The following is a 23,607-nucleotide window of genomic DNA, read 5'->3' as shown; positions in this document are numbered from 1 at the left end:
AAAAGCAGATGATGATGATTATATTCATATCCTATCCGACTAGGTTTCCCCAGCCACTCTGGGTGGCTTCCGACATACATTAATAAATAATAATAATAATAATTTATACCCCACCCATCTGGCTGGGTTTCCCCAGCCATTCTGGGCAGCTCCCAACAGAATATTAAAAACACGATAAAACATCAAACATTCAAAACTTCCCTAAACAGGGTTGCCTTCAGATGTCTTCTAAAGTCAGATAGTAACTTATCGCCTTGGCATATGATGGGAGGGTGTTCCACGGGGCAGGTGCCACCACCGAGAAGGCCCTCTGCCTGGTTCCCTGTAACTTGGCTTCTCGCAGTGAGGGAACTGCCGGAAGGCCCTCAGAGCTGTCCAGCCTGAACGATGGGGGTGGAGATGCTCCTCCAGGTATACTAGGCCGGGGCCATTAAGGGCTTTCAAGGTCATCACCAACACTTTAAATCGAGCTCAGAAATGTACTGGGAGCCAATGTAGATCTTTCAGGACCGGTGTTATGTGGTCTTGGTGGCCACTCCCAGTCACCAGTCTAGCTGCCACATTCTGGGTTAGTTGTAGTTTCCGGGTCACCTTCAAAGGTAGCCCCATGTAGAGTGCATTGCAGTAGTCCAAGCGGGAGATAACCAGGGCATGTACCACTCAAGCCAAATACTTAAACAGACAGATGGGGTGCCAGCATCCTAAGAACATAGGAAGGCACCAAATACCGAATTCACATACGTTTTAACAGATGTCGCTCCATCATTCTGGTTGTCTCTTTTTGAATTTCTTCTACTTCTAAAAAGAAATCTCATGCTAGGCCTGTTCTGATCTCCCACTCTGGTCCTGGGTCTCCATCCTGGCACCAGAATTTTTATTTCAAGTGTTGCATCCCGCCTGCAGCGTTTAGGCAGCTCTGCGATTTTTTATTTATTTATTAAAGTCAGTATAGACTCTTTGACACACCCACACCGAGATCTTTGTTGTTTGCCAGTGTTTCCCCCATCTGCAGACCGTAACATTTCGCCATATGGGTCTTGTGAGGATGGTGTGGTCATCGGCCGTCTGCAGCGAGCGCTGAGGGCGGAAAAAATCCAAGTTACATCATCTGCAGGGCTGTTTTCTGCCCAAAAAGAGGGAAAGTGCAAACACTCTCTCCAGTGGGATGATGAGGTGGCAGAAAGACTAGCGGGAGGGGTGTAGGAAACGAGAACACCCCAGACAGTAGTTTGGGAAAGACGGCAACTGCAAAGGCATGTTTCCTTGAATTGCGGCTGCAACGGCGAAAGGCTCATCAGCCTGGGAGGGAACCACCAGTTGGCGGGGAAACGATGATGTTGAAATATTTTTGGGCACTGAAATCACGTCTGGGACTTATGGCAGGCCGTTGTCATTGGGATGAAGAAGCCAAAACGATGCTGTTCTGGAAGAACTTTCAGGCACCACAGAAGGATGCGCAAGTCATTTATCGCTTATCCTAACAATGAATTCATTCTCCGAGCGCTGGATTCCTTATGAGGGAAGGGCAAATGTGTCGAATTTGGTTGTCCAGAAGGAGATCTAAAACGACGGGTTCAGAGCAAGGCCCTGCTTAGCCTTGCTGATAAAAGAAGAAGAAACCCAAAAGACTTGCACAACAAAATATTATTTAAGGAGTTGAGCGAGCCTGGCTTATGAGCTAATTATTTAGCTTGGCTATGTGACAGGTCCAGTGATAACTGCCTGCGAGGGTGAGGAATTTGCTAAGCGCTAAAAGTCGAGAGAGCCATTGTGTCATGGCATCAAGGAGCGGGAAGGGCCAGTTTGATTTGTGAGTGTGCCCTTCTTTCCTTCTCTCGTGTGTGAATTATCCTACCCAAATTACTTGAGTACACATTTCTACTTAGCAAGGAACAATCCTGATTGGGGCCTGAAAACAACACTGTCCTTCCACAACAGGAATATCCAATGTAAGGTAAAGGTAAAGGGACCCCTGACCATTAGGTCCAGTCATGACCGACTCTGGGGTTGCAGTGCTCATCTCGCTTTATTGGCCGAGGGAGCCGGTGTACAGCTTCCGGGTCATGTGGCCAGCAGGACTAAGCCGCTTCTGGCGAACCAGAGCAGTGCACGGAAACGCCGTTTACCTTCCCGCCGGAGCGGTACCTATTTATCTACTTGCTTTCAAACTGCTAGGTTGGCAGGAGCAGGGACCGAGCAACGGGAGCTCACCCTGTCGTGGGGATTCGAACTGCCGACCTTCTGATCAGCAAGTCCTGGGCTCTGTGGTTTAACCCACAGCGCCACCTTCAAAAATCCAGGGATTATTTGGGTGAACAGAATAGAATAGAACAGAGTAAAGTTGGAAGGGACCCAAGGGTCATCTAGCCCAACCCCTGCAATGCAGGAATCGAACCCTGCTCCAGAGCCATGAGGTCTAGAAACTTAAAAAAAAAAATAAACCTACAAGTTTCAGGATAGTGACTTTCACAACCAGAAAGGAGTTTCAGCGCCAGAAGTTTAAGCAAACGCACAGAAAGTCCAGATATGTACTGAACGCAGCACAAAAACCCCAGGCACCAGAGATTCATGATACACCGCCGTGAAAAGAGTGTAGGATTGCCTCCCGGGGCGGGAGAGTTTTAGCACTTCAACCTCTTGGAATTAGGCGAGCGTATAACATCACTATGAACAAATCTCGTCTGGCAGAGACATACAGCTCAGATGACCTAATATTAACTCTCTCTCTCAGGCCTCTCCTCCCAGAGAAGGCCCAGAGCACTTTGCAAAGCATATGTGGAGGATCTGGAAATGAGGACGTCCGAAAAGATTCTGCCAAAAACATCTACGTGAGGGCAGGACTGCACAGTATCCCCCCCCCCCCCAAAAAATGCATTTCCAAAACATTCATCCGCCAGTTAACGCAAATGCAGGAGGGGAGATTTACAAGGGAGGATCAAGTTTTCCTGGTTTTTGCCAATTCTGTTTGCAAATGCCCTTCCCTAACTGACTGCCACCCTCTGCTTCTTCCATTTTCAGAGCTTGGCTGGAAGAGGGAAAAATAGTGGGTGGGGAAAAGATTAGGCATGAATTGTCCCCTACGGAATTTGTTTCCGACATCCCAACTTTCCGACATAGAGCTCAGGACAGCAATTGTGGTGTGGTTTGCCAGCACACAGTCACACAGAGCACAGAACCTAAGGATGTTAAGAAGAGTCTGGCCTGCTGGGTCACGCCACTAGTCCTTCTAGACCAGCATCCTTTTCCCACAGTATTATTATTATTATTATTATTATTTATACCCTGCCCTCTCCAGCCAAGACTGGGCTCAGAGCGGCTTACACCAGGTATAAAAGCAATTGATTGAAATACAACTTAAAAAAAAGATTAAAACACAACATTAAAATGCAGCCTCATTTCAGTAGAAACTCAAATCAAAAACTTTTTTGGGGATGAAAACATCAAGTCTTCACCAAGGCCAACTATCCAGACTGGTCCGACGTGGGCCAGAAAAAAGCCAGGGAAGTCCCCAAATGGGAGTTCCATCACAGAAGGAAAAAGGAAAGAGGGGGAGGGGATCAATGTGATTGCAAGCCAAAGGCCAGGCGGAACAACTCTGTCTTACAGGCCCTGCGGAAAGAAATCAGATCCTGCAGGGCCCTGGTCTCATGAGGCAGAGCGTTCCACCAGGCTGGAGCCAATGTTGAAAAGGCCCTGGCTCTGGTTGAGGCTAATCTGACTTCCTTAGGGCCCAGGACCTCTAGGGTGTTACTATTTATGGACCTTAAGGTCCTCCATGGGGCATACCAGGAGAGGTGGTCCCATAGATATGAGGGTCCTAGGCCGTGAAGGGCTTTAAAGGTCAAAACCAGCATCTTAAATCTGACCCTGTAGTCCACCAGGAGCCAGTGCAGCTGGAAAAGCACTGGGTGAATATGCTCCCATGGCAGAGACCCCGTGAGGAGCCTAGCTGCAGCATTCTGCACCCGCTGGAGTTTCTGGGACAGCTTCAAGGGCAGCCCCGTGTAGAGCGAATTACAGTAGTCACACCTGGAGGTGCCCGTCGCATGGATCACTGTGGCCAGGTTGGGGCGGGAAAGGTAAGGGACCAACAGCCAATTGGATGCCCCAATGGGAAGCCCACAAGCTGGACCTCAGTGAAATAGAATCACAGAATCATAGAATAGAATCATAGAATCATAGAGTTGGAAGAGACCACAAGGGCCATCGAGTCCAACCCCCTGCCAAGCAGGAAACACCATCAGAGCACTCCTGACATATGGTTGTCAAGCCTCTGCTTAAAGATCTCCAAAGTAGGAGACTCCACCACACTCCTTGGCAGCAAATTCCACTGTCAAACAGCTCTTACTGTCAGGAAGTTCTTCCTAATGTTTAGGTGGAATCTTCTTTCTTGTAGTTTGGATCCATTGCTCCGTGTCCGCTTCTCTGGAGCAGCAGAAAACAACCTTTCTCCCTCCTCTATGTGACATCCTTTTATATATTTGAACATGGCTATCATATCACCCCTTAACCTCCTCTTCTCCAGGCTAAACATGCCCAGCTCCCTTAGCCGTTCCTCATAAGGCATCGTTTCCAGGCCTTTGACCATTTTGGTTGCCCTCCTCTGGACACGTTCCAGTTTGTCAGTGTCCTTCTTGAACTGTGGTGCCCAGAACTGGACACAGTACTCCAGGTGAGGTCTGACCAGAGCAGAATACAGTGGCACTATTACTTCCCTTGCTCTAGATGCTATACTCCTATTGATGCAGCCCAGAATTGCATTGGCTTTTTTAGCTGCCGCGTCACACTGTTGGCTCATGTCAAGTTTGTGGTCAACCAAGACTCCTAGATCCTTTTCACATGTACTGCTCTCAAGCCAGGTGTCACCCATCTTGTATTTGTGCCTCTCATTTTTTTTGCCCAAGTGCAATACTTTACATTTCTCCCTGTTAAAATTCATCTTGTTTGTTTTGGCCCAGTTCTCTAATCTGTCAAGGTCGTTTTGAAGTGTGATCCTGTCCTCTGGGGTGTTAGCCACCCCTCCCAGTTTGGTGTCATCTGCAAATTTGATCAGGATGCCCTTGAGTCCATCATCCAAGTCGTTGATAAAGATGTTGAATAAGACCGGGCCCAAGACAGAACCCTGTGGCACCCCACTAGTCACTCTTCTCCAGGATGAAGAGGAACCATTGATGAGCACCCTTTGGGTTCGGTCAGTCAGCCAGTTACAAATCCACTGAGTGGTAGCATAGTCAAGACCGCATTTTACCAGCTTCTTTACAAGAATATCATGGGGCACCTTGTCAAATGCCTTGCTGAAATCAAGGTAGGCTACATCCACTGTGTTCCCTTCATCTACCAGGCTTGTAATTCTGTCAAAAAACGAGATCAGGTTAGTCTGACATGACTTATTTTTCAGAAATCCATGCTGACTATTGGTGATCACAGCATTCCTTTCTAGGTGCTCACAGACTGTTTGCTTAATGATCTGCTCCAGAATCTTCCCTGGTATTGATGTCAGACTGACTGGGCGGTAATTATTTGGGTCCTCTCTTTTCCCCATTTTGAAAATAGGGACAACATTTGCCCTCCTCCAGTCTGCTGGGACTTCGCCTGAAGAAATAAACCCTTTCCCCGCTCACTCTCTTCCAAGAAATGAGATCCCGGGAAATGAGTCGAACAAGGAGATGAAACCACATGTTACAGTGAAGAAAGAGGGGAAGTGCTGTTCACACGTGCAAAGATGCTTGCAGGTGGTGAATTTGAAAAATCGACACAAAAACCGACGGGATGAATGTATATTACAGATCGGATGTGCAGCTGGCCACACGTTCAATGTGTGGGACATTATTGCAGTCAAACCAACAATTCATGCTTTCCCAGATAGGTATATGAAGGGGCCGAGGGTCATAGAGCTTTCCTGTAAAGTTGCTAGAGAGAACTCTTGTGAGGTCACTTCCTTTGTCTGCCATGGCAGGAAACTGTGACACTACATACCTCCTTCTTGTATTGGAAACTCTCTTTCCGCATCATCCCTCCAAGCTGACCTCCAAGCTGGAATTTAGGATTTTGTACTTTTGTAACTTAGATAGCAGTTATAAACCAGGGGTCAGCAACCTTTTTCAGCCATCGTCCCTCAGATCATGTGGTGGGCTGGACTACATTTTGAAGGGGGGGGGGGAAATGAACGAATTCCTATTCCCCACAAATAACCCAGAGATGCATTTTAAATAAAAGGAAACATTCTACTCATGTAAAAACAGGCTGATTCCCGGACTAGATTGAGAAGGCGATTGGGCTGGCTCCGGCCCCCGGGCCTTAGGTTGCCTACCCCTGTTATAAACCTGCCTTCCTTTTGCTACTGTAACTGTTGCTTCAAGACATAGATTTTGTGAATAAATACTACTTTTACTTCTTCACAAAACACTACAGTGGTACCTCAGGTTACATACGCTTCAGGTTACATACCCCGCTAACCAAGAAATAGTACCTCGGGTTAAGAACTTCGCTTCAGGATGAGAACAGAAATCATGCTTCGGTGGCACGGCAGTAGCAGGAGGCCCCATTAGCTTAATAATAATAATAATAATAATAATAATAATAATAATAATTTATTATTTATACCCCGCCCATCGGCTGGGCCTCCCCAGCCACTCTGGGCGGCTTCCATAAAAACCAAAAATACAATAAAATATCACACGTTAAAAACTTCCCTGAACAGGGCTGCCTTAAGATGTCTCCTGAATGTCAGGTAGTTGTTTATCGCCTTGACATCTGCTGGAAGGGTGTTCCACAGGGCGGGCGCCACTACCGAGAAGGCCCTCTTTTTTTTATTTATACCCCGCCCTCCCCAGCCAAGGCCGGGCTCAGAGCGGCTTACAAGCAATAATAAAAACAAGATGAATGATTACGACTTAAAAACAAAAATAAAATACAACATTAAAATAATGGAACATTAAAATATTAAAATGTAGCCTCATCGCAGGAGGAGAAGGAAAAGAAAAAAGAAAGAGAGGGAGGGAGGGAATCAAATTGGCTCCAAGCCAAAGGCCAGGCAGTGCTAAAGTGGTGCTTCAGGTGAAGAACAGTTTCAGGTTAAGAACGGACCTCCATAACGAATTAAGTACTTAACCCGAGGCACCACTGTGTGTGTGCATATGTGCACATGTTATTTTTAAGTGGGGGGGGGGGGGAGGGATGCCTTAAAGGGGTTAACACCAGGGAAAGTCCAGTCTGCCTTTCAAGCACCCTGGATTATTTCTAGAAGGTTAAATCAACCTTGTCTTAACTTCCGCGTTTAAGCTGCAAAAGATGGTACTCGCTCATGTGAGCAAGGAAGGACAATAACAATATATTCTCTCCTAGTGCCTAAATCTACTCCTACAGAATGTACCCATGTATGATCATATGCAATATTCTAGAAACAGTCACAAAACCCAAACTATTGATGGAAAGTTATTGCCCTACTTGGACCCTGAAGCACCTGTCCGTAACCTAAGCCTGTTGCTTAGGCTTGACCTGACCTGACCGAGACCTTTTGCAACACAATTCTTGATGTTTCCTTCTCCTGGGTTTTGATCCACCCCTTTGCCTCTGCTCCGCACGTTTGTCTCGCCTAGCCAGCCCTCCAAATTATCTCAGCAGCACACTGCCCCCCCCCCCCCCGCTGGTACTTGTGGAAATAAAAAGTTTATGTCCTGACATTTAAAGATGCTGCCAGCATATTAATAGCCTGCTGGGTTGAAAATAACACTGGCTTAGCCTGCAAATACCTGGAGACTCACAAGTCATAAACACCATTGCTTTTTATAGTAGAATTAAATATTTGGCCTTGGGGGTTATTAAACAGGGATGGGCACGTATCCTGCTATACAGCGGACAGCTCTGTATGTGAAGGGCTGGGTGATCTTACTTCCTTCCAAATTTGCTTTATATATATGTTATCACATATATCACATATTTCACATGATAATATAATATACTGCACATATATAAGTGTTTTATATATATGTTATCACAGTGAAATCCTGGGCATATCTTTGGTTTGTCCTCCTTTGGGAGGTACGCGGGTGGCGCTGTGGTCTAAACCACTGAGCCTCTTGGGCTTGCTGATCGGAAGGTCGGCGGTTCGAATTCCCGCGACGGGGTGAGCTCCCGTTGCTCTGTCCCAGCTCCTGCCAACCTAGCAGTTCGAAAGCACACCAGTGCAAGTAGATCAATAGGTACCGCTGTGGTGGGAAGGTAAACGGCATTTCCGTGCGCTCGGGCACTCGTCACGGTCCTCCGTGTGCCAGTAGCGGTTCAGTCCTGCTGGCCACATGACCCAGAAAACTGTCTGTGGACAAACGCCAGCTCCCTCGGCCTGAAAGCAAGATGAGCGCCGCAACCCCATAGTCGCCTTTAACTGGACTTAACCGTCCAGGGGTCCTTTATCTTTTTTTTAACCTTCTTTTGGGGTGACGCATTGCACAATGACGCCCAACTCCCCCCCCCAGCCCTGACCTCACTATCACTTTGCCCCTCCCACTGTGGGTCACTGCTACAGCTCTGCCCCACCAGGTGAGGTACTAAAAGGTAGGGCAAAATTTACACCCTCTCCAACCCTGAAGCCCCCTAATCTCACCAGGGAGTGCTCACAATCACGAAATCAAAATATGAAGTTTTAACGCTAGCTGACCAACTAATACTCCCTCCACACCACTTGTGATTCCTTTAAAATCTCAAGTATGCCCCTTTACTCGCTCAATCCTATTCCCCCCCCCCCCATACATGCTCCAGGGACTTAATGTACACCAGCTTTAAGGACTTACTACTTACATATAAGCTCCCGTTGTGAGCTTATATATAAGTTGTTGTGAGCTCCCGTTGCTCAGTCCCAGCTCCTGCCAACCTAGCAGTTCGAAAGCACGTCAAAGTGCAAGTAGATAAATAGGTACCGCTCCAGCGGGAAGGTAAACGGCGTTTCCGTGCACTGCTCTGGTTTGCCAGAAGCAGCTTAGTCATGCTGGCCACATGACCCGGAAGCTGTACGCCGGCTCCCTCGGCCAATAAAGCGAGATGAGTGCCACAACCCCAGAGTCGTTCGCGACTGGACCTAACGGTCAGAGGTCCCTTTACCTTTATTTACATATAAGGCCCTTGGCAACTCTGGAGTAGGTTCCCTGCCCTCCTTTCCCTTACTGCCATGTGGCAACCTGGAGGTGGGCTTTCTCAGTGGTGGCCCCAGCAGCAAGGAATGCTCTCTCTGCTGAAATACGAAAGACCCCCCATCAGTATTGGCATTCTGCCAGCTCTTGAAGACACACCTGTTTAAGACAAACATTGGTTTGCTCTCCCGACCTAGACCTCCTGTTTTACTTGGCTTTTTAAAATCGTGGTGCAGTTTTAATGGCCCTTTTAGCGTGTGCACATTTGAACTGTGGGTTTTTATTCCAGTGTTTCAATGGTGCTTTTCCGCTGTGCCTTTTAATTATGTTGCTGTTGTTGTTTTGCAAGTGGCTTTATACTTGCAAGCCGCTTAGAAGCCATGTCGGCGACTAAGCGACCTGTAAATTAATTTACCGCTACTGTTATTATTGATTACCATTAACAACGTCAGCAGGATGAAAATCCCTGCCGTCCTGTCATGATCTCATCCTGTTGGGAGCACAATAGCGGAGATCATCAGCGTGTGACTCTGTTATGGGCATGGATGACAGCAGACTCCGATTGCCTGGAGGACCTAGTCAGTTGGGAACTAGCTGTCAGCAAGGAAGATTTGACAGATTTGATGGCTGAGATTTGACAGCTGGAGGAGTTCGAAGGAAAAGTGGTTCTCAATGAGTATTTCCCCCCTGTGTAGGCCTGGCTTAAGGAAGACCAACTTTTCTGCTTATTTCTCCTCATACAGTGGTACCTCGGGTTAAGTACTTAATTTGTTCCAGAGGTCCGTTCTTAACCTGAAACTGTTCTTAACCTGAAGCACTGTTCTTAACCTGAAACTGTTCTTAACCTGAAGCACTTTAGCTAACGGGACCTCCTGCTGCCGCCGCGCCGCCAGAGCACGATTTCTGTTCTCATCCTGAAGCAAAGTTCTTAACCTGAAGCACTATTTCTGGGTTAGCGGAGTCTGTAACCTGAAGCGTATATAACCCGAAGTACCACTGTATTTTATGGTATTTTTGTTCCGTTTACCTCTGTAATGCAATACAAACTTCTTTCCTTTCCAGACTCCCATCTGCTTTATTCCAGTCACTGTGCTAACAACTGCATCTATCTGGAGTGTGTTCACAATGAAGAATGGAGGGGTGAAATTTCTCCTGGACTAAAGTGCAGGTAGGTTATTGTCATCCAGCAAGAAAACATCTCCCTAATGGACACGCATACCTGCGACGCCTGCCTCGTACGAACCAGCTCCTCCTTTTGAGAGCCTGTTCCGAATTGGCAGAAAGCAGATAGATAGGTAGCTTTTTATCTTCAGGAAGAAAGAGCCAGGAAATGAATCAAACATCATCCATTTGACACAAGGCCTTCCCTCCTTCTCTTCCATTAAGCGAGGAAGACAATTAGTGCCCACTAGCCAAGAGACTGAGTTCAGGGGTTTGGGGTTCCCAGAGACTCACATAGGGCTGCTGAACTCCAGACTGTGTTTTGCTTGATTTCATTGGTAATTCCACTTTCTTTTCAGTATTTACTATTTAAGTGTCAAACCTAACAAGGAAGGGGGAAAAAACAGGTTCGTTTTTTAAAATAAAGGACAGAAAACACACATGCAACGACAACACACAAGACAGGCTATCAACTCACAATGAGAATGCAATAGCTATCACGTGGGTGGTGCTGTGGCCTAAACCACTGCACCTCTTGGGCTTGCCGATCAGAAGGTCGGTGGTTCGAATCCCTGTGACGGGGTGAGCTCCCATTGCTCTGTCCCAGCTCCTGCCAACCTAGCAATTCGAAAGCACACCAGTGCAAGTAGATAAATAGGTACCACTGTGGCGGGAAGGTAAACGGCGTTTCTGTGCACTCATGGAGTCCCGTTGTGCCAGAAGCGGTTTAGTCATGCTAGCCACATGACCTGGAAATCTGTCTGTGGACAAACGGCAGCTCCCTCGGCCTGAAAGCAAGATGAGCGCCGCAACCCCATAGTTGCCTTTGACTGGACTTAACTGTCCAGGGGTCCTTTACCTTTACTTAGCTATCAGTATTTTAGAAATCAATTAAACAACATATGAGTAAAAATAAAAACAATAGCCATCAGTACTTCCATCTAAAATTACAGACAACTCCCCATGCGCATTCAAGGCATGCGCAACCACACACTTGCGCATCGCTGCGAACCCGCAAACGGCACAGAAGGGGCAAAAATTGCACAAAAACAGTATTTAGCAATCCCAGAAGCCTTTGCACCAGCCTTTGAGTCCAGAGAAGAGTTGGAGTTTTAGAGAGGTGGTTTGTGGGAGCAATTGTGGTGGAGCTGGGTAGATTTTTGGTTTTTTAAAGGGTTTCTAGAGGTTTAAATGGTGTTTGCAGGTATATATGTAAAAATATTGTACAAAATGCATTAAACCACACGACTCAACATACGCTGAGGCTGCGTTCTGTGGGTAAGGCATAAAGCCAAAATTCTGTCTAGTCGAAACACATTGACTTTGATGGTGGGTGGGATTGTCAAAGTCTCTCCCCCCCCCCCCCCGGATGCCCTGCCCCCATTCCATTCCCTTTTAATTTTTTTGTTGTGTGCCCAAAGCATAAAGCTGAATGTGCAGAAGTTAAATGTGCGCATGTCGCAAGATACATGGGAAAACTGCATGCAAACATTTGTACAGGGGAAGAAATGCTCAGTCAGATGATGATGGATTATTTTATGAGGACTTTTTTAAAAATGCACAGACGGAGGTGGAAAAATGGCAAACTGAAATTAGGCTGGAAAAACAAAAAAACTGAGAGAAACCGCAATGGTCAGATCCATCCATCCCTACTCCTACACAGGCAGGGCCTGCAATGGAAAAAAGAAATCTATACTTCTAATTCTGGAACTACCAAGGACTAAGGAAAGAAATGAGAGTTGTGGGGGGGGGGTTACCAAATCTTAAGCAATCTTGAGCCTATCCTTTGAGGGGACTTTCTGCACAGGCTGGAGAGGGTCCAAGGCATTTGCACCCACGACATTCCCTGAGAGTTTTTTAAAAAGGCCTAGGGAACTTTTCTAGGAACGTGGAATGGCATCCCAGGCCAAAACAAACACAGAGGAGGTGGATGATGACCTTCCCATCGGAATTTATTTTTAAATAGATGTGTGTACACATAAAGGGGAAAAAACAAAATGAGTCCTTAAAAAAACTAATAATAATAACAATAATAATAATAATAATAATAATAATAATAATAATAATAATAATAATAATACTGGGTTTCTGGGTACTGGAGGGCAAATCTTTTAATTAAAATTGTCTCAGAAGGTTGAAAACTTTTATCTTCTGTCCCAAGCACCCTACAAGAGGTGACCTTTGTGTCCAAATAATTACGGGAAGGTGTCTAAAATTACGAGCTTTCTCTCTGCATGGTGAAAAGGATTCTCTCTCCTCCCCCCCCCCCAAAAAGTGCTCCTTAATTAACGGGTGGAAGCTTTTCAAAATCCCCACCGTGCAACTGTAGTCGTTGCCATGGCAACGGCAAAATCACTCGCCGGCCCGACAACGAATGGAGCAGCTTCGCGGAAACACTTAATATTCGCTTTTTAAAAAATCTCGCAAATTCCCAGGGAGGCAGCGCTGTCCGTCTTACCGCTAAGGTAACCTTGGGCTATCGTGCCGGTGAAATATTCATAGGAAGGGAAGACATGTTTGCCGGCCTCATCATCTCCCTTTCACCGCTCAGGAATTGGCAGAGATAAAATTAGAGCTCGTCGGTTTAGGTGTGGAAGGAGGGGAAGCAATGACCCCCTAATGGAGCAAGACATCCAACCAGTTGCAGAAATGGTAAAAAAGGGGGGTTTAGGGCTCATCCAAGGGAACATGGGTGGCGCTGTGGGTTAAACCACAGAGCCTAGGGCTTGCCGATCAGAAGTTTGGGGGTTCGAATCCCCGCGACGGGGTGTGCTCCCGTTGCTCAGTCCCTGCTCCTGCCAACCTAGCAGTTTGAAAGCACACCAGTGCAAGTAGATAAATAGGTACCGCTCTGGCGGGAAGGTAAACGGCATTTCCGTGCACTGCTCTGGTTCGCCAGAAGCGGCTTAGTCATGCTGGCCACATGACCCGGAAGCTGTACGCTGGCTCCCTTGGCCAATAAAGCAAGATGAGTGCCACAACCCCAGAGTCGTTCACAACTGGACCTAATGGTCAGGGGTCCCTTCACTCATCCAACACTTCTGCCGCCCCCCCCCAACCCACCGTTTACTGCTGAATCGGAGCAAATGACGATTGGGTTTTCTTCGAGCGGCTGGGGAAACCCAGCCAGATGGGTGGGGTATAAATAATAACAATAATACCGTGGTAACTCGGGTTAAGTACTTGATTCACTCCGGAGGTCTGTTCTTAACCTGAAACTGTTCTTAACCTGAAGCACCACTTTAGCTAAAGGGGCCTCCCGCTGCTGCCGCACCACTGGAGCACGATTTCTGTTCTCATCCTGAAGCAAAGTTCTTAACCCGAGATAATATTTCTGGGTTAGCGGAGTCTGTAACCTGAAGCCACTGTACCACTGTAATAACAACAACAACAACAACAACAATAAATAATTTAAAATAAGAATAAATAAAGAATAATCATCCCTACACTCTGCCCAGGCTTGTGCCCTGGAGAGGTCACTTCAGTGCTGTCAACGCAGCCGTTTGACTTCACCCTCGGAGGCGAACTCCATCATCTTTCGAGACAGACGGATGCCAACAACATGACCAAAAACGGAAACCAAAGAGGATTGTGGTTGGTCCAGCCTTGACCTCCATTTCATGAAACGCTGGTCCTTCAGCTGGGACTTAAACATGGGGGTAAAGTGCTGGCACGTTTGCCTCCTTAAATTCATGGTGGGTTGTCATCTTGGTCTCATGGTGGAGAGGGAGAACGGAAGTTGCACACCACCCTCCTGTGCCCTGAATCCAGCAGATAACACCCCCAAGAAAATTGGGGGGAGAAGGTGGGGAGGGAACTGGTGAAGAAAACATGTAGGCCCACAAATCGCTTTAACTCAGGCCAAAGAATCGGCCCAGCTACCTCTCAATTATTTCAGTCTAGTCAAGATTTTTTCCTACTATTTTTGATCCCTTTGGACTTCAGATGCTGAATGTGCTGTTATGGTTGACAGCGCTTCATCCTGGCACGACAACTGACAGGGTGACTGTCCTGTAATATATGGGTAAATAAGGCAGCGGAGGGAGATAGGAAGGTCATTAAACTGGAAAGCGTTTTTTTGAAGACGCAAATCTTCTTGTAACTCCAAGTTCTTTTCGTGCGAAACCCACAGAACGCCATGTGCTCGTTCCCCTCAGCCGCTCCACACAAAGCGCTGTGGGGCAGAATCTATCCAAAAATAAGCACACTTAAGGTGTATTATTTTTAGTGTGGCAGCTCCTATCCTACTCTTTGGAACTCACCGCCCATTGACATTAAGCAGGTGCCGTCACTGTGTTCTTTTAGTGCCTATAGGCAAACCTATCCAGACATTTAAAGTTGATGCTTATTTCAATCCGTAATTTGAGTTTATAATGCATACTTTTAACTGTTTGGCTTTTTAAAAACAAACCTTGATTTTTATTGAAAACCTTAATGTGTATTTTGTATTTGTATTTTTTACTTAGACATGCAGAGGACTGAATCAGAAACCTTCCGCATGCGAGGCTGCTGCTGAGCTATAGAGTGGAATAAATTTAATGATTATTTAGTTAAATTTGTTAAGTTAAATTAATTGAAAATAGCTTGCAGATACTTAATTGGCTTAGGATTTTATTTATGTTAAGTGATGAATTAATACGTTTAATTCCATAAGGTGAAGATTTAAGGATGTTAATGTTTAAGTTAAATTTCACAAGAATTGGGATTTGGAAAACCGTTAAAAGGACATGCAATGAAATTCAACCAAGGGGAAGCGAGGAAGTCACTTAACAAAGTTAAGAAGTGGAATTTTCAATAAGGCTATGATTTATGTTTGTTTGTCTTGTGTGTGTGTTTGTTTGTTTGTTTATAATATTGTGAAAACCAATAAAAAAAATTTGGGGGAAAAATTATAGTCCTCCCCGATGTTCGAACGCTAAACAAGAGAGCTAAACCTGCCCGCCCCCTTTCTACGCTAAGTGTCTCTCTGCAAGGTCAGCTGGCAAAACCTTGGATCTCAGCCACCTCGCAGCTCAGTTTTCGCAAATTTGTCTTAATTAAAGCGCAAAGAGGAGAGGTTGTGTAAACAGCTTTGCTTTGAAATCAAAGCTCAGGTCAAATGTTTGAGAGCCTGTAAAGCAGACTTATTAAGCAACCCGTTTTCCAATATGCCAGAGGAATATCCCTCGTGTTTCTACCTGTGGAGCTACAAATATGAAGAACGGCAGCAAGATGACTCTGACTTGCCTTGCATGGTCCTACTGGGAACCAGAGGCTTTTAAAGCTCTGTGAGAAACACAAAAACTACTGGCCTGGATTGAGTATAATGCTACGGTTTTGTTTAGTGCAGAACTGGGTAACCTTCCAGATGTGGTTGGATTCCAACATCTGGAGGACCACAGGTCTTTGCTGCGATGTTTCGTACAAAACCCGTGAGGTTCTGTGTCTCCTTCTCCCTCTCTGTCAAGACCACATCAAGGTGACAGGACTCTTTCAGTTCCGCTTTCACTTTGCTGCGGTTTAGTGTTACACCTCAACCCTAAACTGTGACTGACCACCGTTTACTGTAACAACCCAACTTTGCAAAACCACAGTTTGACGCTGGCTTACTTCCCTGAACCGCAGTTAAGACGAACAACGGCTTGTCTGGGTTCAGATATAACGCTAAGCTGTGGTTAAGGGGGGAAAGGGAACGCTTCCAATCTCTTCCTCACAGCTTCACCCTAGGAGGAGGAGAGGGGAGACTATGATTTAGCATCGTGCAATGCTAAATCCTAGTTTAGCGCTATGACCAAACACAGTCACAGAACTCCAATTTATCTCACCTCTCACATCTTTTGACAGGTATCTACCCCCATTCAATAAATGGAGACTTGGAAACAAAGCAGAAGGAAAAAGCTGCTTATTTCTGGATCGATCCATCTCATACTACAGTGGTGCCTCGCAAGACGAAAATAATCCGTTCCGCGAGTCTCTTCGTCTAGCGGTTTTTTCGTCTTGCGAAGCAACCCTATTAGCGGCTTAGCGCTATTAGCGGTTTAGCGGCTATTAAAGGCTTAGCGGCTAAAAGGCTATTAGCGGCTTAGCGGCTTAGAAAAAAAGGGGGGAAAGCGAAAAAAATCGCAAGACTCGCAAGACGTTTTCGTCTTGCGAAGCAAGCCCATAGGGAAATTCGTCTTGCGAAGCACATCGAAAAACGGAAAACCCTTTCGTCTAGCGGGTTTTTCGTCTTGCAAGGCATTCATCTTGCGGGGCACCACTGTATTGTAGCAAAGGGAGGCTGTGTGGGGACTGCCTTCGAGCGCAGACCCCAGTCAACTGGCTGTCAAACCAGACTCTTTTCCACAGAAACCATCTAACACTTGCACAGAATAACCTGTTTATATTTAGGCAAAGCTTTTCCTCCTTCTTCAGGGCTTGCAGGAAATCTTTTCTTAGACACTTAAACAAACACACAAATACCGTCCCGGACTATTTCCCTGGATTCTTCCTTGTTACGTTTTCTCTCCTCCTTTCCACTCCCAAATTTCATCTCTTTGTCCCTCTCTTTAAGGATGATGCCCCACAACTGGAGAGCGTTGGGAAGTCTAGCAAGAGGCGGGTGGATGAAGGAAGAGTCCTTCTTACCACAAATCTTGCAGAGAACATCTTTTCTACGCACATTCCGTCTCTCGTCCCCAGCTACTGCCTTTCCAGGGAGTATTGTTGATGAACTGCACCAGGTGACTCATTTTCAGTTATGAATTAAGCAATGCCTTGCTCACTGCCACTCACACCAAGCCAGAAGCAGATGGCTCTTTGAACCTTTCAACTCACCAGGTGTTTAAAAAAGGGGGAAAAAGAGGAAATGAGGTTGCTTCCAGATGACCTGTTTGTTGAGTATTCATCCTGATTTGTTTGCCCCAAGTCTGCAGTAGGGATGGCCACCTGTCTAGGATTATTTAGCTGAGATTCTCACATTGCAGGGAGTTGATCTAGGTCAGGCTTCCTCAACCTCGGCCCTCCAGATGTTTTGAGACTACAATTCCCATCATCCCTGACCACTGGTCCTGCTAGCTAGGGATGATGGGAGTTGTAGTCCAAAAACATCTGGAGGGCCGAAGTTGAGGAAGCCTGACCTAGGTGAGCATTGGGGATCTTTCCAACTCTACAATTCTGTGATTCTACAACGGGTGGAACTCTGTATATTCCTCTCCATTTCTGATTTTTCTAGTCTTAAATTGCACTCCTCACACACATTTCCACATCGAATTGTGATAAAATTCCTCAGCATCCGAGTGCAAATTTCTCCGAATTCGCACATTCTTACATGCACATCTGCCAAACGCACCCATTTTTTGCAAAACGATTCCCCCAGATGCAATGCAGTTTTTTATATGCTGTTTTCACTTAAATATACATTTTTGTACAAATTACTTGGCTGGAGAACAGCACGGCCCAGAGAAGTGCAACATTTAATAATAATAATAATAATAATAATAATAATAATAATAATAATTTATTATTTATACCCCGCCCATCTGGCTGGGTTTCCCAGCCACTCTGGGCGGCTTCCAAAAGAATATTAAAATAATGTGATATTAAAAGCTTCCCTAAACATTTAAAGGTTGGGGTTGTGTTTTCAGACCCAGAAAGTGCAAATTTTGTAGCTTCACCCCTACAATCAAATTTCTCCCCCTTCTCCAGTTTGCGGGGAGGTCGGATGACAGGATCAAAGGGATTGTAGGTGGAGGAAAGGCTGTAGGCCAGCGGGTAGAGGATCTGCTTTGCATGAACAAGGTCTCAGGTTCTAATCCCACCATTTCTAGGTAGGACTGAGAGAGGAACCCTGGAAATGCTGGTGGAAAATACTGCAATACATGGGACCAATGACCTGACTCCGTAAAACACCACTTTCCACACCCTTAAATCCCTAGAAGAGAGGATACTTTAGAGAGCAGCAGTGACAGAAGCTGTTCATGGTTAATTTCTATTTGGCAATGGAACACTGTACTGAATTACTCTTTGTGGGCATCAACAACGTCTCCAAAATTTTTTACACATCACTTGGGAAGACAGGCGAACTAATACCAGTGTACTGGAAGAAGCAAAGATCACCAGTTTTGAAGCAATGATTCTTCAACATCAACTTCGTTGGACCGGCCATGTTGTGCGGATGCCTGATTATCGTTTTCCAAAGCAACTACTCTATTCTGAACTTAAAAATGGGAAGCGTAATGCTGGTGGTCAACAAAAGAGGTTCAAAGACTGTCTCAAGGCAAATCTTTAAAAAAATGTAGTATGAACACCAACAATTGGGAAACACTCGCCTGCGAGCGCCCCAGTTGGAGAAGAGCCTTTACCAAAGATGTTATGGGCTTTGATGATGCTCTAACACAGGATGCAAGGGAGAAACGCGCTAAGAGGAAGGCACGCTTGGCAAACCCTCACCGTGATCAACTCCTGCCCGGAAACCTGTGTCCCCACTATGGAAGGATGTGTGGATTCAGAATTGGCCTCCACAGCCACTTATGGACTCATTGTTAAAACCGTGTTTATGGAAGACAACCTTACTCGGCTACGAGGGATTGCCAAAGAAGAAGAGTTAGTAAACCCTTATAAACTACTACGGTTGTTTCAAGTCCCACTTGAGGGTGTTTTTATGGTTTTGTTTTTAACAAGCGGAATACAGAAAATCAAAACGAATACTAATGGACATCAAACTGATGGCTTGGGAGCTTTCTATCTGCCACTTTAACAATAAGGGTTAAGACGTCAGCAAGCACACAGATTTCCCTACATTGTGGTTGAGTGGGGTGGCAATCTTGACTCTTGCCCCCATGGCCCAGTCTGTTCAGTTCCCTGAAAAAGTGGGGGACCCCTGTCAGCTGACGCCTGCAATGTGTGAGGGACGAAACCCCTTTTATCGGCTCCCTCTCTCCCCACAAGGTTGTGGAAAACACAAGGCAGCAGCTATAAAGGCAAACATCCTGGCAGGAAGAGGAAATGTTTCCTATAGAAAGGGAATTTTATGTTTCCTGGCTGAGGGAACTTGCATCGAGCAGGAGGGGGCGGGAAGGCGATTATATATATCCTCTGCCTATATTGCGAATGGGGTTGTCCTATTTTGCTGAGGGTGATTTGGTGGTCAGCCTTGAACCAAGATGAGTCTGTGTTGTGCGCAGCACCAAATCAATAAAGCACAAAATGAGACCAAGGAAAATAGGCTTTCTGGTGAAGGGTTGGGTGAATTTGCCCATTTCGGCTTCCTTGTCTTCCAGCTCATCACATTTTTTCACGTGCTCAATAAATGAAGAAAAATCCTCATGAAAACCCACCAGCGTTTTAGTGCTGATTTCCTAACAAGCAAGCAATTTCTCCCACAAAAATGCGTATTTTCACATACAGTGGTACCTCGGGTTACAGATGCTTCAAGTTACGTGATTTCTGGTTGCGAACTCGGAAGTACTGGAACTTCAGGGTTTCGACACTCGCGCATGCGCAGGAGCACTAAGTCACACTTTGCGCATGCGCAGAATTGCCGAATTGCGACATGCGCATGTGTAGACGCGGTGCTGCGGGTGGTGAATGTGCCTCCTGACGGATCACGTTCGCAACCCGAGGTTCCACTGTATATGGCTATGCTGGCAATGCCTGATGGGAGTTGTAGTCCAAAATCTCTGGAAGCCAACAGGCTGTTGCAAAGCGGATTTATAGTCTGGCCCCAGGAATTGTATTATCAACCGTCAGAACTCTGGGTTTTGAAACTGCTGGTACTTTGCCTGTCGTTTTGAATTTATTATTTGGATTTTACCCCCCCCCCCCATTTGTACTCTATGGCAATTTGCTGAGATGCATAACGAATTGCGTGATTCCCAAAGTCATCATGCGTGACAACTTTTTTGAAACAACAACAGCAGACCATTTAAGGACATAAACCCACTTTCACTTACCCATTTAAAAACTATTCACTGTGCACAGGGCACCAGGCAAGCGGTTAAGTGAGAAACGGACACCATCTGAGTATATTCTACCAATGTTTTCATTGCTTCTTCCCCCTGCAGACGCTATAATGGATTTCCCATTTGCAATTATTACTGATGTTCTACACTGAAGTTGTAATGGCATGTGGGTGAGGGGTGCTTTCAGCCGTCATAATAGCATTCTCCCCAAATCTGTCTGTCTGTCTATCTATCCATCCTCTTTATAGTAAACTGTAAAACAGACATTTCCTCTGCAAAGCACGGACAGGCCACCTCCCAAAACCAATTAGCTAACTGGCTGCAATCATTCCTCAAGGAAACAGAAGCTCGTGAATGAACTCTGTCCACAGAAAGGACCTGTTCTTCGTGCCTCGTACCCTCTCTCCCCCCTCCCCACCCCGAATTCATAATTTAACTTGGATAACCACTCTAATAAATGAAACCACACACACACCGTTTTTCTTTGCCAGCGATTAAGGGGGGGAGAGAATGACATGGAAATGAAAAGTGGTTGGGAGCAAGTGGGGACACAGCAACCTGGGGGGTGGAGGGGGACAACCTTCCGAACTGCAGCCATTGTCGGGGGGGGGTGTGTTTCATTTGCATACAATTCAGAATGCAAAGTTGATCTTTGCTCTTGTGCAATGAACCCATTGCCCCCTCCCCTGCAAATCAGACTTGTGTGTAATAAAGGAAAGGGGGAAAGGCCAACATTCGTTCTGGAGGTCCGTTCTTAACCTGAAACTGTTCTTAACCTGAGGTACCACTTTAGCTAATGGGGCCTCCCGCTGCCGCCACGCCACCGGAGCATGATTTCTGTTCTCATCCTGAAGCAAAGTTCTTAACCTGAGGTACTATTTCTGGGTTAGCGGAGTCTGTAACCTGAAGCGTCTGTAACCTGAAGCTTCTGTAACCCAAGGTACCACTGTATTATTATTATTATTATTAATAATAATAATAATAATAACAACAACAACAACAACAGGGCTGAAGCAGCCCTGTTTAGGTAAGCTTTTAATGTTTGATGCATTACTGTATTTTAATATTTTGTTGGAAGCCGCCCAGAGTGGCTGGGGTATAAATTATTATTATTATTATTATTATTATGCACTGGGTTAACATTTGCATGATGTAACAATGTTGTTCTAGCTTCCCCGCAAGCAAATCAAGCACGTGCTCAATAGATAGTCAATGACTTTGACTCGTTGTTGTGTTTTTGATATCTAATTCAGATCCGGATGAATGCCCAAGAAACAGCTCATCAGGGAGCGACCTGGGATAACAGGTTCAAAGCGATAAAGGGGGAAACAAGAAATGCACTCTGGGGAGCACAGTTTGGAGCAAAGTGTTCAGAGCTTTTGGAGAGCGCTAGGACCCTCTTGCACAAATGATCGACAGGCACACAGAATCATAGAGTAGGAAGGGACCTCCGAGGGTCATCGAGCCCAACCCCCTGAAAATGCAGCAATCTCAACATGCAGTTCCCCCCCCCCCAATCTAATTTGAAACCACACAGGACGCTGCTTGGCTTTGCAAATGCGATAACGGTTTTATTGCTAGGAGGAACATCTATGAAGCCACATCTATGAAGTCTGAGGTCCAGAGCCTTCCCAGTTGGCTCTGTGCATTTTGGGTTTTTCTTTTAAGTCATGGTCAATTTACTTACATATCACATTTTCTACAAGTAAATCCCTGATCAAAGCAGTAACAAAGTAAGGCAATTATTATTATTATTATTATTATTATTATTATTATTATTATTATTAATTTATTGTTTATACCCTGCCCATCTGGCTGGGTTTCCCCAACCACTCTGGATGGCTTCCAACAAAGTATTAAAATACAGCAGTCTGTAAAACATTAACAGTAAGCCCACAACTTATGCAAGCGGTTACATTCTGGGGATCGCACCTGAAGTCAGCATTGTGAATGGTCAAAACACACTGGGTTCAGTGGCGGGTGGGACTGCTATAGCCTTTCCCCTTGTATGTCTGTCCCCTTTCTTATTGTATTTATTTTTTTGCCATGCTCTTAAGGCTAATAATAATAATAACAACAATAATTTATTTATACTCCACCCATCTGGCTGGGTTTCCAGACAGTAGTCTGTTAAACATTAAAAGCTTCCCTAAACAGGGCTGCCTTCAGATGTCTTCTAAAAGTCTGGTAGTTGTTCTTCTCTTTGACATCCGGTGGAAGGGCGTTCCACAGGGCGGGTGCCACTACCAAGAAGGCCCTCTGCCTGGTTCCTTGTAACTTGGCTTCTCGCAGTGAGGGAACCGCCAGAAGGCCCTCAGCGCTGGATCTCAGTGTCCGGGCAGAACTATGGGGTGGAGACGCTCCTTCAGGTATACTGGACCTGATATGCGCAAGTTACAGTCTCACTGCAATGTAACGCTGAAAAAAAATAGTCAGCAATGCACAGTTCAAATACAGCCGCACCTTGTATCTCAAATGCCTTGGCTCCTGAACAAATCAGCTCCAGAACAATCAAAACCTAGGAGTGAGCGTTCTGGTTTTCGAATGATTTTCGGAAGCCAAACATCCGGTGCGGCTTCCGATTGGCTTGCAGGAGCTTCCTGCAGCCAATTGGAAGCCGTGCTTTGGTTTTGGAAGTCGAATGGACTGTAACATATCTAAACATTAAAGGAATAATAATAATAATAATTCATTATTTATACCCCACCCATCTGGCTGGGTTTCCCCAGCCACTCTGGGTGACTCCCAACCGAATATTAAAAACAATACAGCGTCAGATCAGACATTGAAAACTTCCCTAAACAGGGCCGCCTTCAGTTGTCTTTTAAAAGTAAAATAGCTGTTTATTTTCTTGACATGCGCTGGGAGGGCGTTCCACAGGGCAGGCGCCACCACCGAGAAGGCCCTCTGCCTGGTTCCTTGTAGCTTCACTTTTCGCAATGAGGGAACCGCCAGAAGGCCCTCAGAGCTGGACCTCAGTGTCCGGGCTGAAAGATGGGGGTGGAGACGCTCCTTCAGGTATACAGGACCGAGGCCGTTTAGGGTTTTCAAGGTCAGAACCAACGCTTTGAATTGTGCTCGGAAACGTACTGCATGCTAAGAGGTCAAGTCAAACTATCCATTAAGCAATTCCCTGATAAAAGTGCCTATGACTGGAAGGGGGGCAACACAGGTAAAACAAATAATCTCTCTCTGTCAATAAATAATAATAATAATAATTTATTATTTATACTCCGCCCATCTGGCTGGGCTTCCCCAGCCACTCTGGGCGGCTTCCAAATAAATATTAAAGTACTGTAATACATCAGACATTAAAAGCTTCCCTAAACAGGGCTGCCTTCAGATGTCTTCTAAAAGTCTGGTAGTTGCTGTTATCTTTGACATCTGGTGGGAGGGCGTTC

At 45.8% G+C, this 23,607-nt stretch overlaps 1 protein-coding gene and 1 long non-coding RNA gene across 2 annotated transcripts in view; one reads left to right on the top strand and one right to left on the bottom strand.

Moving 5' to 3' along the window:
• The window catches only part of GAB2 (GRB2 associated binding protein 2), a 147,148-nt gene that overhangs the window by 94,551 nt on the left and 28,990 nt on the right, over window positions 1-23,607 (bottom strand). The gene's annotated exons all lie outside the window — the stretch shown is intronic.
• Window positions 6,262-14,809, top strand: LOC310705475. Its single transcript, XR_014525322.1, has 3 exons — window positions 6,262-6,370; window positions 10,188-10,293; window positions 14,753-14,809. It is a non-coding gene; the product is annotated as an uncharacterized lncRNA (long non-coding RNA).

The sequence above is a fragment of the Podarcis liolepis genome, assembly GCF_965112155.1.
Source record: "Podarcis liolepis genome assembly, chromosome: 4".
In the NCBI taxonomy this organism is placed as follows: Eukaryota; Metazoa; Chordata; class Lepidosauria; order Squamata; family Lacertidae; genus Podarcis; species Podarcis liolepis.
Note: the sequence above shows the minus strand (reverse complement) of the source record. Positions and strands in the feature narration are given on the sequence as shown.